Source organism: Lithobates pipiens, unplaced genomic scaffold (assembly GCF_037356315.1).
Source record: "Lithobates pipiens isolate NorthernLeopardFrog02 unplaced genomic scaffold, aLitPip1_a1.2 Scaffold_1, whole genome shotgun sequence".
In the NCBI taxonomy this organism is placed as follows: domain Eukaryota; kingdom Metazoa; phylum Chordata; class Amphibia; order Anura; family Ranidae; genus Lithobates; species Lithobates pipiens.
This window is the reverse complement of record NW_027507685.1, coordinates 168,535,239-168,553,381: the sequence shown is the minus strand read 5'-3', so window position 1 is coordinate 168,553,381 and position 18,143 is coordinate 168,535,239. Positions and strand designations below refer to the sequence as shown.

Genomic DNA, 18,143 nt, shown 5'->3' with positions numbered 1-18,143 from the left:
CTTGCATATAAAGATCAAATGCCATATTTGAGATCTGGTTTACATGACAAGGGATTTGTCCATTCAGTCCTGAGATGGGCATGATCTTTCTCTGCTGCAGTTTTACATTCACTTAAAGGGTTCCTCTGTATCCATCCATTCCTGAGATTTATGCAGTTCTGCCAAAGACAATGTACATGCATACCGGATCTGTAAGAACTCCCAGAAATTGGAGATTTAAAAGAAAGGGAAAACTGTAGAAGAGAATAATTTTAGGAGTTTGCTGTCTCCTGTGAGGCCTCAGCAACTATTGTAATAAATTGAAAATGTATAGCTATCTCCACGTAGTTTAAGGTTAGAAGCTTTTGAGTACAACTAACAGTAAAGCATGTAATAAACAATACAAAAAGAAAATCGAATATTATAAATATATGTGAATGTATATAAAATCAAAAGGTTGTATAAAATATACAGAAGTATCACAACTGATTATGCTTAGAAATAAACAATTTTGTGTATGTTAAATCCCAACTCCAGGCAAAAAAAGTTTCCCTATGCACTGGGGCTTTCCTCACACTGCACGGGGTTAACTGCTAGGTTTTTTTTTTTGTTTTTTTTCCATAACATTTTTTATCCAATATGAAAAAAAGGAAACAAACAGATCATTACAATTGGCATATGAATTCACAATACTAGCTTGAAATGGTTGTTACAAAAATCAGATACAACACATGAGAACAGCCTGGGATGAAGAGACCTGGAACAAAACAGGTGATTAAGGCACAGCGTTAGTAGGTGGAGGATCTATTTTTCATTTTCAGCCCCCCCCCCCCCCCCCCCACGGTATGACAAAATTTGTTCCAGGTCAGAACTTTGAGTATAATGTATCCTCGTGTTTCATAATTGGTCACCAAAAAAAGGGGGGTATGGTAGTTCAGGTCGAAGGCCAAGTGTTCAACCCATATAACGGAGAGGAAAACAGACAGGGAAAAGAAAGGGGGAAGTAAAGAGGAGAAAGAAGGGAAAGGAGCCAATGGGGGAGTGTAGGGCCTGGTCATAAGGGATAGAAGGGAAGAAAAAGGGAAGAATGGGGAGGAGACGTGGAGTGAATAGGAGCATTTGTTAGGCATCTTCATGTGTATCCGCTCCCCATCCCCTCCCGTCCCCCATGATGAGCCAAAGGCCCATTACGGTTTTCGCAAGCCGACCCTATGGAACATACTGATGGTATTGGTCGGTAGTTGTGAAATGGGTCCAACATGCCCAGATGATTGGAAATTTGTGCATTCTTTCTTCAGAGATATGTATTAATTCCTCCATGTCTTTTGTTTTTGAGACTCTCGCGAGCCATTCCCTGATTGTTGGAGCGCTTTTGGAAAGCCAATGTTTAGGTATGCAAAATCTAGCCACGTTCACCATATGCATGGCCAAAGACTTGTAGTAATCCTTATTTGCTAGGGACATGTGATGTAAGAGAAACTGGGCAGGAGTATAATCAAGAGTGAATGTAGTGACATGGGCGATGAGGCTATGAACCTCTCTCCAAAATGGTTGAAGCTTTTCACAGTCCCACCATACTGTATGTGGAGCATGGTGCTCTCCATCTTCTCGCATCTCCAGCAGGTATTTGGAATGCTAGGGGGGAATTTGTGAAGGGGGGATGGAGTCCTGTACCATTCCTCCTTGGTTAGGGTTGTTTCTAAATCCCTATCCCATGATACTTGTGAGGGCATGGGGTCGTGGGTAGTTGCCTCCAAAAGGAGGGTGTATAAGAGGAATATAAGGTGTCTTTGTAGCATTTTAAGATGACAGAGGGACTCGAGAGGTGCGAGTTGTCTCCTCCAGTTAGTTTGGTGGGTATGGGTTGCAAGGAAATGTCAGATTTGCATGTAGGTCCAAAAGGGAAAGAAGGTGGTCCTTCTTCGTCGCTGCCCGGGGGTCTTCTTCCGACTTCGGGGGTCTTGCCCCCCTCTTCGTTTCTTCTTGCTGGGCCTCCGCTTTCTTCCTTTAGCTCTTTTACTAGCGGTGGCCCAGTCTTCTGTCGCCGCCGCCTCTTCTTCCAACTTTGGGGGTCTTGTCCCCCTCTTCGATTCTTCTTGCCGGGCCTCCGCTCCTTCTTCCAGCTCTTTTACTAGCAGTGGCCCGGTCTTCTGTCGCTGCCACCTTCTCTTCTTGTTCTTCTTCCTTGAGATGTTGACTCGACACTTTCTTTCGCAGGGACGCGTTGTGCGGCGACTTATATAGGGACATCACCGGGTGATGTCCCCGCCCATTGTGATGTCACAGTCCCAGCATCCTCTGGGACTGTGACATCATAAGGGGTGGGGACATCACCCAGTGACCCCGCCCATTGTCCCTATATAAGTCGCCGCGCAACACGTCCCTTGTCCCCGAAGAGGGGGACAAGACCCCCGAAGTCGGAAGAAGACCCCTGGGCGGCATCGAAGAAGAAAGCCGGGCTCCTCCGCTTGTAAAAGATCTAGCAAAAGAGCAGAAGATAGTGGAGGAGTCCGGCGAGAAGACCCCCCAAGATGGAAGAAGACCCCCAGAGCTGTTCAATACATTATTTTAAACCCTTGTGTGGTGTTTTTTTTTTTTACATTTTTTTCACCAGGTTACATTGTACCCCATACTCATTCACATAGGGTGGGGGACCGGTATCTGGGGGCCCCCTTATTAGCCAGGGTTGTCGGGAAGAGGCCCTTGTCCTCATCAACATGGGGACAAGGTGCTTTGGGGTGGAGGGGCCGCATGTTGAGGGCACGCGGCCTGGTACGGCTCAGGAGGGGGGTTGCTCGCTCGTCCCCCCCCTTTCCTGACCGGCCGGTTGCGTGCTCAGATAAGGGTCTTATATGGACCTTGGGGGGGACCCCCACGCCATTTTTTTTCGGTGTAGGGCTTCCCCTTTAAGTCTATACCAGGTGACGGGGGCCAGCAACGTGTCAATCTCGCCGCCTTTGGCAGCAACATTGACCTCCTTCGCTAGTCCCGGCTACCTGGAGCCGCATTCAAAATGAACGGACTTTCCTCCGTGTGTGGGCAAATCCATTCATTTCAAAAGTCCGGCGGACTCCCACCATAATCCTCTGGAAAAGTCTGCTTGTATGTGGGCAGGTCAGCTCGTTTGGAAAGTCTGGCTGACCTCCACTTCAAAGTCCAGCGGTTTGTCCGCCAGGCTAAGTCCACCAGACAGTCTGATCGTGTGTACGCGGCATAAAGGTGACAGCTGCTGAGGAAAGTACAAACCTGTTTTTGGTTGACCAAAACCTCATATTTGGATAACCCGTGAGGTCGTCTAGGGGCATTTCTGATGGAATGGAGGGTTATGGAGAGACATTCGGGCCAGGGTTTTCCAGTATCTGCTAATATATTTGAGATTTTGTTTTTAAGGATTCAATTCAACCTTTCAAACTTACCACTACTTTGGGGATAAGGGGTGTGTAATCCTTGATTGATATGGAGGTCTTTACACACTTCTGCAAATATCCGACCAGAAAAGTGGGAGCCTTGATCCGAACTTACAACTTCACCAACTGTAATCACTGCATAACCTGTGTGTGGCTTACCATCTTAGGTGTAATCAGGGCATTTTTCTCAGAAAATAGGTACAGGAACTCTAACACGACCCCCTCAAAAGACCCCTCCCCCACACCCTCCAAACCCCAAATAGTGGGTGTAGTGAAATGGCACTAACAGTGGGAGGTTCTTAAAGGAGTGCATTACATACAGAGTGCAACGTTTGGAAGTGGGGGGGGGGGTTATAAACAAAGTGCAGTGTTCGGGGGTGCACTACATACAGAGTGCAGAGTTCAGCCTTCTTCCATGGTTGCTTATCTCTGCATCCCCCATCCACATATAACTTTCACCCCTTTTCAGCTCTGAATGCAATAACCCCCCCCCACACACACACACACACACTCCTCTGCCTCCATCTTCTCCCCACCTCTTTAAAAGCTCTGTCATCTTCCACATGTCTTACTTTTGTTTCTGTATTAGGCTGAAGCACCCTGTTGGCTTTAGTACCTCCCCACACACACTGTAGTTGGCTCCACCTCTCTCACTTGTGGGGAGATTATCCAGTGGGGGTGTCGACATCCGCACCTCACCCCGGGCACCTGAATCTCCCTTGTCCCTATCCTGCATTCAGTGGGGGCCACTCAGGACATCAGATCTGTGGGAGACATTGGGAGGCAAGCTGTCACTTGTAAACACAGAAGCCGGACTTCTGTGTTTACATGTGATAGTGGTGAGCATGGAGCAGAGACCCTGAGCCAGAGGTGGTGGAACTGAGTTCCACCAAGTTCCAGCTGAAAAAGCCCTGGGTGTAATACCTGGAACCATCGATAAAAAGGTTCTTAGCGTCTGGGATGGGATCCGCCTTCACCAGACTGATGGTTGTTGACTAAAGTTCCATGAAAGAAAGACAGTTGTGATCCTCAACATGTCATCCTACTAGGTCACAAACTTGGTTAGAATTGGAGAGGTTAGTATTGTTTAAAAAAATGTAATTCTTACCATTACCCCCCCCCCCCCCTTTTCTTCCTCATTACAAACAGGAAGAAGAGATGTGGAGTTTAGAACTGTGCATAATTTTATGGTTAAATTAGTAGGGGTTACAGGAGAGGGTTGAGAGGGAGAGGAAGAGAGGGGTGAAGAGTTATGAGTGAGGTTAGGTTTGGAGCTGCAAGATAAAAAGTTTGTAGAAGGAGGAGATGCAAACACCAAGGAAAAGGGCAAAAACTTTAAAACTTAAACTGGAACCCGAGTATTTTGCAATTCCTGGCTCCACGACTACTGATTACAAAAACACGTATTGATTTACATAAAGATCCAAAAGATAAACATAAAGATCTAAAATATTGTGTTACTTAAAAAACAAAAAATAGACAGCATGCTGCTTTCACTTTTACTCTTCTACCTTGATCGGGAAGAGCAAGAAGCATGCAGCCTGTTAAACTCAATAAAATATCTTGCCACTTTGAGATAACAATACAAAAAAATACAAAAAGAAAAACACAAGAGAAACACCAAACATTGCACGGACCACCCACACAATGTTGAAAAACAGGTTTCCTTTTCTTTGTTTCTTTCCTTTGCCATTATCATGGCAACTCTTAGAAAAAACAAAAATGGCTTCCGTTGCTAGCTTAGGCTTTACCCAGCAACGTTCTTTCCGGTGGACTAAAATGATACACACGACAAAATATTTATTTTATTTTCTTACATCAGGGGACACAGAGCCATAGTACATACTATGTAGGTTATAGGGCCACTGATAGGTGATGGACACTGGCATGCACTAAGACAAGAAATGTACTCCCTATATAACTCCTCCCACCCCTGGGAGTCCTCAGTTTTTTCGCCAGTGTCTGGTGTTGGTCATGAGTAAAGTTGTGCTATGCTGAGCTCCACTGGAAGCAATCCTTGCTGGGGCTAGCCATGCTGACCGGATCCGTTCAGATATCCTTTCATGGGCTAAAGGAATGGTACCTGGGCCTCGTGTCTGAAGAAACGTTTTGCTTGCAAATGCTTCTCTTTTTAGAGAGCTGGACCCTGGGATCCAGTACTTTTTGGTAGTAAGCCTATAAAGTCTTTACTGGCAGGGTGCTGTTGCAGGTCCAGAATTGTGGGTAAACCTCTAGGTTCCCCCTGTTCCTGAAGGTTTTGGAGCCCACCATGAAGGGAAAAGATTGGGTTTATCTCAGATAACCTTGCAGCGAGGAAAGGTAAGTAGAGATTGTCTTAAGAATTTTTCCTTTTAAGTTATAATGTTGTCATGCCTATATGTCACCACTGGGGGCTGTATTGAGCACTCACTGCCTGATGCTGGAAACAGCGCTGTATCAGAAGCCTTAATTTGTCCTCTCTTCTGGCCACAAGCAGATCCTCTGGTAAGAAGGGGGGTCTGGGGGGCGTGGTCTGGTGCTACATGGAATAGGACGTGCGGTGTAGGAGCTCCGCTCGAGGCATATCCTTCTACCCGATCCTGTGTGCTTTTTTCACCAGCTCTGAACGCTGCAACGGCTCGGGGCTGCTCTACTACCCACCATGTCTCCCCCTAAACGATCCGGTGCCGCTGCCAGGCTGGAAAAATACCGCCGCGAGGAGCGGGACCCTACTGGGGAAGATGGCGCCATCCCACTCCCTGAGGGAAGCGAGCAACCTGCTACTGACACCGCTCGCGTGCTTGAAGCTATAGCTCTCTGCCAATCGACCCTCACATCCAGGATCGGGCAGGACATTCACAGGCTCCGGGAGCGGGTTTCAGAAACCGAGCGCCGGGTCGGCCACGTGGAGGATGGCCTGCACCCTCTCCAAGTCACCACCGAGCAGCTGCCGTTCCAGCTGAATACCATCCTCTCCAAACAAGACGATATGGAGAATCGCCTCCGGAGGTGCAACCTTCGTTTTGTGGGTCTGCCTGAGCGGTATGAGGGTGCTGACCCCCCCACATACCTGGAAAACCTACTAATTACAACCTATGGCTGAGAGGCATTCTCTTCCTCCTTTGTGGTGGAGCACGCTCATCGCCTTGCTGCAAAGCCGCCTCCAGCAGGAGCCCCACCGAGGACCCTCATCGCCAAGTTCCTTAACTTTCGCAACCGGGACACCATCCTGAGGCTTACCCGGGAGCGGGGCAACATTCCAATTGACAACGTGACTGTGGCGGTGTATCCAGAATTCTCTGCGGAGGTGCAGAAGAAGAGAGCTAAGTTTACCGAGGCGAAGCGCCAACTGCGCGTACACCACCTGCCCTATGCAATGCCCGTCTCCGTGTGATCAGCGATGGTAGGGCGCACTTCTTTGAGGACCCGCAGGCCGTCTTTTCCTGACTGGAACGCCGCGGGGAGGCCGGCCGACCTGCCCAGTGATGCACAACTACCGGCGCGGATGCTTTGATCTTCTTTGTTTGGCCTACGGACTGTGCACACGACCTGGACGTGTGAGTTTTTTAGCTGCACTCTCCCTGCCATCTTTCCCCTTCTTCTCCTGGTACTTCTTGTGACTTTACATTGTCCTTGCACCCCGGCACTGGGGCTGCATGCCCCGGCCCAATGCCATATGCCGTCTTATTGTGCCTCGGGCGGCTCTCGCATGCACGTTTTACTTGGGACTGGCTGATCCCCCCAGAAACTGTTGTGTGCCCTTCAGCTTATTTCGCCCCCCTTGCGAAGGCTTACCCCAGGACACTGGCGTATATGCCGCCACTGACTGCCACCTGTAAGCCCAAGTTTCCCTGGCTGGCCTCTGCCCCTCTGCCTTTGGAGGAGGCCGGAGAGTTGAACCTGCCTAGCCGGTCCAGTGCTAATGCAGTATTTTTGTTTTTTATTGTTATGTGCATTTTACCACTTCATATCCTTTGCTGCAAATGGACTTATATTACGATTTTTACTGTACTCCTTTCTTCCCAATGGTGTCTACACTCGCTGCCATGTGTGCCCGTGGTTGCTGGTCTCCCCCTTGCCCTGCGCCACATTGGCGCTAGTTGTGGCCCTCAGATGGTGACCCTGTTTACCCCGGGTGGCGAGATGTGCATTGGATGGGCCTGACCTCTTTATGTGTACCTGTGTTGGTGGGACCGGGGGGGTCTGTCTATGCACACGCTCCATACATACCTTATGGCGTCCCTTAAGCTTATGACGTGGAATGTCAGGGGCCTGGGAGACAGGGCTAAGCAGGCGGCAGTCCTGTCCCATGTCAAATCTCAAAGGGCGGATGTCTCGATTTTGGTAGAGACTCACCTAGCGGGACAAAAGCAGATGTGTCTCAAAAAACCATGGGTGGGCTGGCTTTATCAAGCCCGCACACCTCGAATTCCCGGGGGGTTGTGGTCTTGGTCGCTAAAACCGTTCAATTTCAACTGCATGATCTACAGTCAGACCCCCAGCGTCGCTCACTGTTTTTATACGCTACTATTGGGGGTCTGGAACTCCTCATTCTTGCCTTTTACACCCCCCACCATTTTCCTTCGCTGTACTGCAGCGGGGTGTTGCATTCATGGCCCGGTATCCCTTGGTGCCTGCTGTTTGGGCAGGGGATTTTAATATGGTTATAAACCCCACGCTTGACAGGCTGAGCCCACTTTCCTCCTCGTCCCCTTCATTGGGTATCACAAGGTTTGGGAAGTTCGTCGCGGAATTTGCCCTCACGGACACGTGGAGACATAGACATCCCACACTGACACACTTTTCATGTTTCACACCCTCACGTTCTGCCATGTCTCGCATAGACTTAATACTCCTCTCGCCCCCTCTCCTTCCCCTCCTCCTAGACGTAGGGTTTGAGGCCAGGGTACTTTCCGACCACTCCCCCTTCTGGATCAAGCTGCGACTACCAACCTCCCCTGGACCTCGTGTCTGGAAACTCAACCCCTTTTGGCTCACTGTCCTGTCAGACCTAGACTCTATCCAGCGTGAATGGGAACACTTTTTCCACATAAACACAGGCTCTGCATCGTACAGCTCCTTTTGGGAGGCCTTCAAGGTGCACGCCCGCATGATCCTCACCACACGCATATCCAGGCATAAGGCTTCCTCTAAACGTCTGCTTGGACAAGCGGAGGAGCGGCTGCGTGCTCTTGAATTGGCCTTTCAGGCTGACCCGTCGGAGGCTAACGCCTCCCTTCTGAAGCTGCAGACTAGGCTTACGTACCAACTTCACCATGAGAAAGCCAGGCAGAGTATCTTTTTTACTAAACAATGCCTGTTTGAACATGGTGAACGCGCGGGTAAATTACTGCCCTACATGGCCCATTTGGACCACCGACCCCCGGTGGTGGTGTCCCTGAGAACTGCGTCCGGTACTGAGATCACTGACCCCGACTTGGTGGGTCCTTCTACTTGGACCTATACTCTTCTGCTGCGCATTACTCCCAGGATGATCTCACAGCGTTCCTCTGCGGTGTCTCCTTCCCCTCCCTCACCCCCCTGGAAAAACTCCAACTTGAAGCGCCCATCACTACTGATTGTGTAACAGAGGCTCTGTCACAACTCCCTACTTCCAAGACCCCCGGGTCTGATGGTCTGCCCCTGGAGTTCTATACCCAGTTCAGTGAGATTATGATCCCCCAATTGACCAAACTTACTAAATTGGTTCATTCAACCTTTTTTGCTGCCTGCAGCGCAGGCTCTTGAGGAACCCACCTCTAATTTGGGATCATTAAAACTTCCCCCATCTGGAGATGTTTTTCCTACTCATGCATGGCTAAAGAAGCTTATGTATTCTGAATGGGAACATCCGGATAAACAATATTATCCTCCTAAGAGATTCTCCACATTTTATCCTATGGAGGAGGATTTTTATAAAAAATGGGGGGGTTCCAGCAATTGATGCTGCAATTGCCTCAGTGAACAAAAATCTACATGTCCTGTGGATAATGCACTGATGTTAAAGGATCCAACAGATAAAAAGTTGAAACTTCTTTCTAAAAGCAATATGTCTTTAGCAAGTTCAGTAGCGCAGCCGGTTCTTGCTGCAGTTGGTGTATCCCAGACCAATATGGAACAGTTTGTGGAGATACTTAAAATTCTGCCTGATCAGTAGGCCCAGCAATGGGCTGGTGCATTAGACCCACTATGTTTCACAGTAGATGCTATGAAAGACCCTTTTTATGGTGAACGTCTAATTGGAGACAATCTGGATAAATACATCCAAAGGATCTCTAATGGCAAAAGCTCTTTTTTACCAGTAAAGAAGAGGTTCAAACATTTCTCCTTTAAACGTGCTGCCTCACCTGTGCCAGGGGCATCACCCTCTAGGCAGTCTCGACGGCCTCAACCGTCAAGTTCAAGGGGAAGACCCCCAAGGGCAGCACCAGGGTCAGAAGAGATCTTGGGGCAGAAAGCCCACAAAGCAGAATGCTAAAGCCTCCTTATGAAGAGGCGCCCCCGCTCGTTCGGGTGGGGGGAAGGCTCCTGCAATTCTCAAAGATCTGACAGGAACAATGTCAAGATGGGTGGCTTCTGCAGTTTCTCTATGTTACAAACCAGAGTTTTGAAAGTTTCCGTCTACTCGTTTTCTAAGGTCAAATGTTCCCAAGGATCCAGAGAAAAAGAAGTGTCTCTTTCTAGCTCTGGATCATCTATTATCCCAGTCGGTGATATCAGAGGTTCCCTTAGTAGAACAGGGCACAGGTTTTTATTTAAACCTTTTCACGGTTCCAAAACCAAACAGAGAGGTAAGACCCATTTTAGATCTTTAAGATCTGAATTGGCACTTAAATATCCGATCCTTTCCCATGGAGTCAATCCGATCGGTTGTTTCCATCCTGCAAGGAGGGGAGTTTTTGGCTTCTATCGATATCAAAGATGCATATCTCCACGTGCTAATATTTCCAGCTCACCAGAAATTTCTACACTTCGAAATATAAAATCATAATTTTCAGTTTGTGGCCCTGCCATTCGGTCTAGCTACAGCACCACGGATGTTCTCAAAAATGTTGGCACCTCCTTTAGCCAGATTAAAGACTCAAGGCATAACAGTCCTAGCCTATTTAGACAATCTTCTTTTAATAGATCATTCAGTGTCAGGTCTAAACCAGAGTCTGATCACAGCTGTAAACTACCTGTAATCTCTAGGTTGGATACTCACCTAGGAAAATCCTCCTTAAAACCTTCAAGGAGATTACAGTACTTGGGGCTGGTTATAGATACCATACAGAAGAAGGTATTCTTGCCCCAGACAAGAATCAGTTCCATTATAGGACTAATTTGACTTATCAAAGCAAGGAAAAATCCTTCCAATCGGTTGTGCATGAGATTGTTGGGAAAAATTGTGGCCTCCTTCGAGGCCATCCCTTACGCGCAGTTTCACTCAAGACTGCTTCAAAGCATCATCCTGTCAGCCTGGAACAAAAAGGTTCAGGCCTTGGATTTTCCAATACGCTTGGCTCCCGACGTACGTCAGAGCCTAAATTGGTGGTTGATATCCAGCAACCTCCAATAGGGAAAATCATTTCTACTAGTTTCCTGGTAAGTGGTGACAACAGATGCCAGCCTTCTAGTCTGGTGAGAAGTCCTGGAAGAAGATTCTATCCAGGGGAGACGTTCCAAGTTAGAGAGGAACTTGCCTATCAACATTTTGGAGATTCGGGCAGTACGTCTGGCCCTAAAGTCTTGGACATTCAGACTAAGGGATTGTCCTGTCAGGATTCAGTCTGACAATGCCACGGCTGTGGCTTACATCAATCACCAGGGGGCACGAAAAGTCGTGCAGCCCAAAAAGAGGTGAATCATGTTCTAGCTTGGGCAGAACACAACATTCCTTACCTGTCGGCAATATTCATTCCAGGAATAGAGAATTGGCAGGCGGACTACTTGAGTTGCCAACAATTATTTCCAGGGGAATGGTCTCTTCACCCTGACATCTTCCTAGCGATATGTCGGAAATGGGGTATTCCGGACGTGGACCTGTTTGCGTCCAGATTCAACAAGAAAGTCGACAACTTTGTGCTGAGAACTAGGGATCTGCTAGCATGCTGAACGGACGCATTAGTCTTCCCATGGGATCAGTTTCCACTGATCTATGCGTTTCCTCCAGTTCTGCTACTTCCGCGTCTTCTTTGCAGGAACAAAAGGAGGTAATTCTGGTGGCCCACTATATCTTGGTTTGCCAAAATCATAAAGATGGCGGTAGGAGTCCCTTGGACTCTGCCATTATGGCCAGACCTTCTCGCACAAGGTCCGGTGTTCCATCCTACCTTACAGGCTCTAAATGTAACGTTTTGGCTATTAAGACCCACATTCAAAATAGATTGTGGGTTGTCTCCTTCAGTAGTGTCTACCTTGATTAATGCCAGGAAGCCAGCTTCCAGAATCATTTACTATAGAGACTGGAAGGCATATGTTTCTTGGTGTGGATCCAGCGGTTGGCACCCCAGGAAATATGTCATAGGTAGGATCCTTGATTTTCTGCAAATGGGATTAGAAATTAAGCTGGCCTTGAGTACTATCAGGGGCCAGATCTCCGCCTTGTCAGTATTTTTTCAACGGCCTCTTGCTTCCCACTCTCTGGTGCGTAGCTTTCTTCAGGGGGTAACACGGATTAATCCCCCTATCAAGCCACCTCTTAATCTTTGGGATTTAAATTTGGTCTTATTGGCTTTGCAGAATCAGCCATTTGAGCCTTTACGAGAAATTCCCTTGGTTCTTTTGACAAGAAAGATAATCTTTCTGGTTGCCATTTCTTCTGCTAGAAGAGTATCAGAACTAGCGGCTCTGTCTTGTAAAGAGCCATATTTGATCATGCATAAGGATGAGGTGGTTTTACGTCCTCATCCTGAATTCCTACCAAAAGTGGTAACAGGTTTTCTTTTAACCAGGTAACAACTGGCCCATAGCCGAATGACGGCTACAGGGCGGTTGCTTAACTTTGGGAGGACGTACATTGACGTCCTCCTAGAGTTCCACTCTCGCGCGCTCCCTGGGTCGCGCACTCGAGAACATCCGCGAACATCCTGAGGACCCGGCGCATCACGGTAAACGCCCGCTCATCGCGGCCGTTTACCACGTGATAACTACGGATCACTTTTAAACAAACATATCATGACGCCGGTTCATCCCTCCCCTCTCTGCACTGGTCGGTACAGTGGAGGGGCAAGATCGGTGACAGCAGCGCTGTGAGCTGGATCTTTAGTGCCCACAGCGCTGCTGACTGCCAATTAACCCTGCAATGCCCTGCCAATACTCTGCAATACCTGCCAATACTCTGCAATGCCCTGCCAATACTCTGCAAAACCCAGAAATACCCTGCCAATACCCTGCAATACCCTGCCAATACCCAGCAATACCTGCCAATACTCTGCAATACCCAGCAATACCTGCCAATACTCTGCAATACCCAGCAATACTCTGCAATACCCAGCAAATACCAGCCAATACTCTGCAATACCCAGCAATACTCTGCAATGCCCTGCCAATACTCTGCAATACCCAGCAATACCCTGCCAATACACTGCAATACCCAGCAATGCCCTGCCAATACTCTGCAATACCCAGCAATACTCTGCCAATACTCTGCAATACCCAGCAATACCCTTCCAATACTTTGCAATGCCCTGCCATTACTCTGCAATACCCAGCCATTACTCTGCAATACCCAGCCATAATCTGCCATAAACTGGCATACCCGCCAATACCCTGCCATACCCAGCAATACCCAGCCGTACTCTGCGATACCCAGCCGTACTCTGCGATACCCAGCCATACTCTGTGATACCCAGCCATACTCTGCGATACCCAGCCATACTCGGTGATACCCTGCAATACTCGGTGATACCCTGCAATATCCAGCCATACTCTGCAATACCCAGCCATACTCGGTGATACCCTGCAATACCCAGCCATACTCGGTGATACCCAGCCATGCTCGGCCATTCTCAGCCATTCCTGGCCATACCCAGCCATGCCCGGCCATACCCAGCCATGATCAGCCAGGCTCAACCATGCTCAGCCATACTCGACCATACTTGGCCATACTCCGCCATGCTCAGCTGTACTCGACTGTACTCGGCCTCTGTATGTGGCCAGGCTGTGGAAGTCTCACACAGTGGTATCGCAGGAGGAGTAGGAGAATCTATCTTGGGGTGTCATTTTTGCTGTGTACATGCTATGTGTTAGATATATTGTATAAATTGACAACCTTGTGTTAAAAAAAAATGCATTTTAACCACTTCCCGCCCGTTGGCCGTCATATGACATTCTTGATTTTATGAGGGGATATCTGAATGATGCCTGCAGCTACAGGCATCATTCAGATCTCAGCCTTTTCAGCCAGCGATTCCCTACACCATAGCAACAATACTTGATTGTTCTCATGGGAGGTGAGAGGGGACACCCACCCGCCACCCTCTGGTGCTTCTACTGACTCACCGCTACGATCAAAGCCAGAAACGTTTTTTACATTTTTTTTTTAGGCTTCCCAGTCTAGAGATGAGATGTGGGGTCTTATTGACCCCATATCTCACTGTAAAGAGGACCTGTCATGCCATATTCCTATTACAAGGGATGTTTACATTCCTTGTAATAGTAATAAAAGTGATCAAAAAAATTATTTTTGGGGAAAAAAGTTTCAAACTAAAATAAATAAAGTAAAATTAACAATATTTTTTCTTTTTTCCTTAAAGCGCCCCCGTGTGCTCGCATGCAGAAGAGAACGCATACGTAAGTCCCGCCCACATATGAAAACAGTGTTCAAAGCACACACGTGAGGTATCGCTGTGAACTTCGGAGCAAGAACAATAATTTTGGCCCTAGACCTCCTCTGTAACTCAAAACATGCAGCCAGTAAAAAATTTGTGAAGTTTGGCTCCATTCCACGAGTGTGTGCAATTTTGAAGGGTGACACGTTGGGTAACTATTTACTCGGCGTAACTTCATCTTTCCCATTATGCAAAATCATTGGACTAACTCTACTTTTTTTTTTTTTTAAAGCACAAAACTTTTCCAAAAAAACACACGTTCCAAAAATTGCTGCGCAAATCCCGTGCAAGATAAAAAGTTGCAACAACCGCCATTGTATTCTCTAGGGTCTTTGCTAAAAAAACATATATAATGTTTTGGGGTTCTATGTAATTTTATAGCAAATAAATGATGATTTTTACATGTAGGAGAGAAATGTCAAAATTGACCTGGGTGCTCCAGAACACCTGATGGCGCTCCCTGCATGTTGGGCCTCTGTATGTGGCCACGCTGTGTAAAAGTCTCACACATGTGGTATCGCCGTACTCGGGAGTAATAGCGGAATGTGTTTTGGGAATAACCTGATAATATGATAATTATGTGGGGGAAAAAATGAAAAAAAAATCTTGATTTTGCAAAGAACTGTGGGAAAAAATTACAACTTCAAAAAACTCACCATGCCTCTTGCTAAATACCTTGGAATGTCTTCTTTCCAAAAAGAGGTAGTTTGGGGGGTATTTGTACTTTTCTGGCATGTTAGGGTCTCAAAAAATGAGATAGGCCATCAGTACTTCAGGTGTGATCAATTTTCAGATATTGGCACTATAGCTTGTGGACTCTATAACTTTCACAAAGACCAAATAATATACACCAATTTGTACTTATTTTTACCAAAGATATGTAGTAGTATAAATCTTACCCAAAATGTATGAAGAAAAATGACTAATTTGCTAAATTTTATAACAGAAATTAAGAAAAAAACTTGATTTTTTTACAGAATTTGGGGTCTTTTTTCTTTTATAGCACAAAAAATAATAAACCCAGCAGTGATTAAATACCACCAAAAGAAAGCTCTATTTGTGTGAAAAAAAGGACAAAAATTTAATATAGGTACAGAGTTGCATGACTGAGTAATTGTCATTCAAAATGTGAGAGCACCGAAAGCTGAAAATTGGTCTGGTTATTAAGGGGGTTTAAGTGCCCAGTGGTCAAGTAGTTCAACCAAGATATTATTCTTCCTTCTTTCTCCCCAGAGCCTCAACCTAGGGAAGAGAAGACACTACATTCCCTTGATGTAGTAAGAGTGATTAGAGTCTATTTAAAGGCGACCGCTGAGGTTCGCAAAACAGATGTTTTGTTTGTACTGCCAGAGGGTCCAAAATGTGGACAGGCAGCATCAAAATCTACTATTTTACAAATGGATTTGTCAAGTGATTGTTCAAGCTTTGGCCTAAAGAAGAAAATTCTTCCTTCTCATGTTAGAGCACACTCATCCAGGGCGATTATTGCCTCTTGGGTGGTGCATTATTAGGCCTCTATGGCTCAGATCTGTAAGGCCGCGACTTGGTCTTCGGTTCATATGTTTATCAGATTTTATCAAATCGATGTTAAAGGTCATGAGGATATTGCCTTTGGGTGCAGTATACTGCAGGCTGCACTATGAGTCCTCTGGCCTCCTTTTTGCCATACTGTTTTGTTGTGTCTCCCTCTCTTCAGTTGCTATGGGACATCCCACATAGTAAGTACTATGGCTCTGTGTCCCCTGATGTAAGAAAAGAAAACAGGATTTTTATAACAGCTTACCTGTAAAATCCTTTTCTTTGATGTACATCAGGGGACACAGAAGTCCCTCCCTTCTTGGTATACACTTGTATTGCTTGGCTACAAAACTGAGGACTCCCAGGAGTGGGAGGGGTTATATAGGGAGTGCACTTCTTGCCTTAGGGCGTACCAGTGTCCATCACCTATCAGTGGCCCTATAACCCACATAGTAAGTACTATGGCTCTGTGTCCCCTGATGTACATAAAAGAAAAGGATTTTACAGGTAAGCTGTTCTAAAAATCCTGTTTTTTATTTTTCCACCTGAATTAACATTGTACCAAATCATGAAGACTTATCCTTGAAAACACAAAAATCCATCAAGGTCCTCCATAATGTCCCATATATCGAGGCCAAATCTCTGAGTGCAGTAGCTAAATCCTAATTCATGCCAAAAAACTTTAACCAGAAAAAACATGTACCACACATCTAACTCCCTAGCTGATTTTTTCTGATTATACTATGTTTACCATGTGTGCGGGTCTGTTTTCCAAGAGTGTAGAGGCAGTTGCCATGAGATGGCCAGTCTCTTGGTGAGGCATAAACGAACATCCCTTAAACGGCAAGCAGATTTCCACATCCATGGGAAGTTTTCCACAACCACCGGTCTTTCACCGTGTCTGTTTGTGTGGATGCGCTTGCACGAGCGCATTGCAGCAAAACTGACAATGGGAGGCATCTGACAATATACATTAATAAAAATTGCTGACCCCTGTCCTATGCCCAGCTAATACCATCCAGTGACCTGTTGACACCATCCTCTGCCCGCTGACCCCTGTCCTATGTTCTGTCAATGCCATCCTATGCCCTGCTGGCCCCTGTCCTCTTCCCTGTTGACACCTGTCCTATGCCCTGCTGACCCCTGTACTATGCCCCGCTGACCCCTGTCCTATGCCCCGCTGACCCCTGTCCTATGCCCCGCTGACCACTGTTCTCTCCCCTGCTTACCCCTGTCCTATGCTCTTTCAGTGCCATCCTATGCCCTGCTGACCCCTGTCCTCTTCCCTGCTGACCCCTGCCCTATGCCCTGCTGACCCCTGCCCTATGCCCTGCTGACCCCTGCCCTATGCCCCGCTGACCCCTGCCCTATGCCCCGCTGACCCCTGCCCTATGCCCCGCTGACCCCTGCCCTTTGCCCCGCTGACCACTGTCCTCTGCCCCGCTGACCACTGTACTCTGCCCTGCTGACCACTGTACTCTGCCCTGCTGAGGCCATCCTATTCACCGCTGACCCCTCTCCTCTTCCCTGCTGACCCTATCCTATGCTCTGCTGGCCCTGTCCTATGCCATGCTGACACCATTTTATGCCCCACTGACCCCTGTCCTTTTCCATGCTGACCTCATCCTATGCCCTGCTGACTCCTGTCCTATGCCTGACTGACCCCTGTCCTAAGCCCTGCTGATGCCATCCTATGCCCTGCTGAACCCGGTCCTCTCTGTTACTGGTCCCATGCAATGCCCCACTGACCTCACCCTATGCCCTGCTGACCAATGTCCTACTTATCCCTGTCCTCTGCCCTGCATGTTGACCACCCTGCTGAACCCTGTTCTCCACCCTACTGACCCCTGTACACTCCCAAGCCGATCTCCCAATTAACTAGCTATTGACAACTACTTTTTTACAGGTGCAGGAGCTGGGACTGGTTTGAGGTGTGAAGGTGCAGGAATAAGTTGTGAAGTTGCAGGCATTGGGTTGATCTGAGGTCTAAAGGTGTAGGAACTGGGGCTGATACAAGGTGTGAAGGTGCAAAATTTGGGGTGATCTGAGGTGGGAAGGTGCAGGAAATTGAGGTGATCTGAGGTGGGAAGGTGCAGGAATTGGGCTGATCAAAGGTGGGAAGGTGCCGGAATTGAGGTGATCGGAAGTTGTAGGGCGCAGGAAATGAGACTGATCTGAGGAGACAGTTGTCCATCCTGCTCCACATGTGTTCTCCTGTGGCTGCATCACCTAGTCTACAGGATCTAGTGTTGTGCAGAGCAGGGTGGAGGCATTGCTGCAGTCATCGGCTCTGATTAAGGGAGTGCACTTTCTGCCCCCTCCCCGTACAGGCCAGTACAGCCCCTCTCTGCCCTCCTCAGAAATGCACACAAGGTGAGGGCAGGCCACACTCTGAGCTGCCAGATGAAAGTGGTGGGCTTGTATGTGAGTCTAGAAGACAGAAAGCCCA

At 47.6% G+C, this 18,143-nt stretch overlaps 1 protein-coding gene across 6 annotated transcripts in view; it reads left to right on the top strand.

Moving 5' to 3' along the window:
- The window catches only part of L1CAM (L1 cell adhesion molecule), a 671,411-nt gene that overhangs the window by 362,254 nt on the left and 291,014 nt on the right, over positions 1-18,143 (top strand). The gene's annotated exons all lie outside the window — the stretch shown is intronic.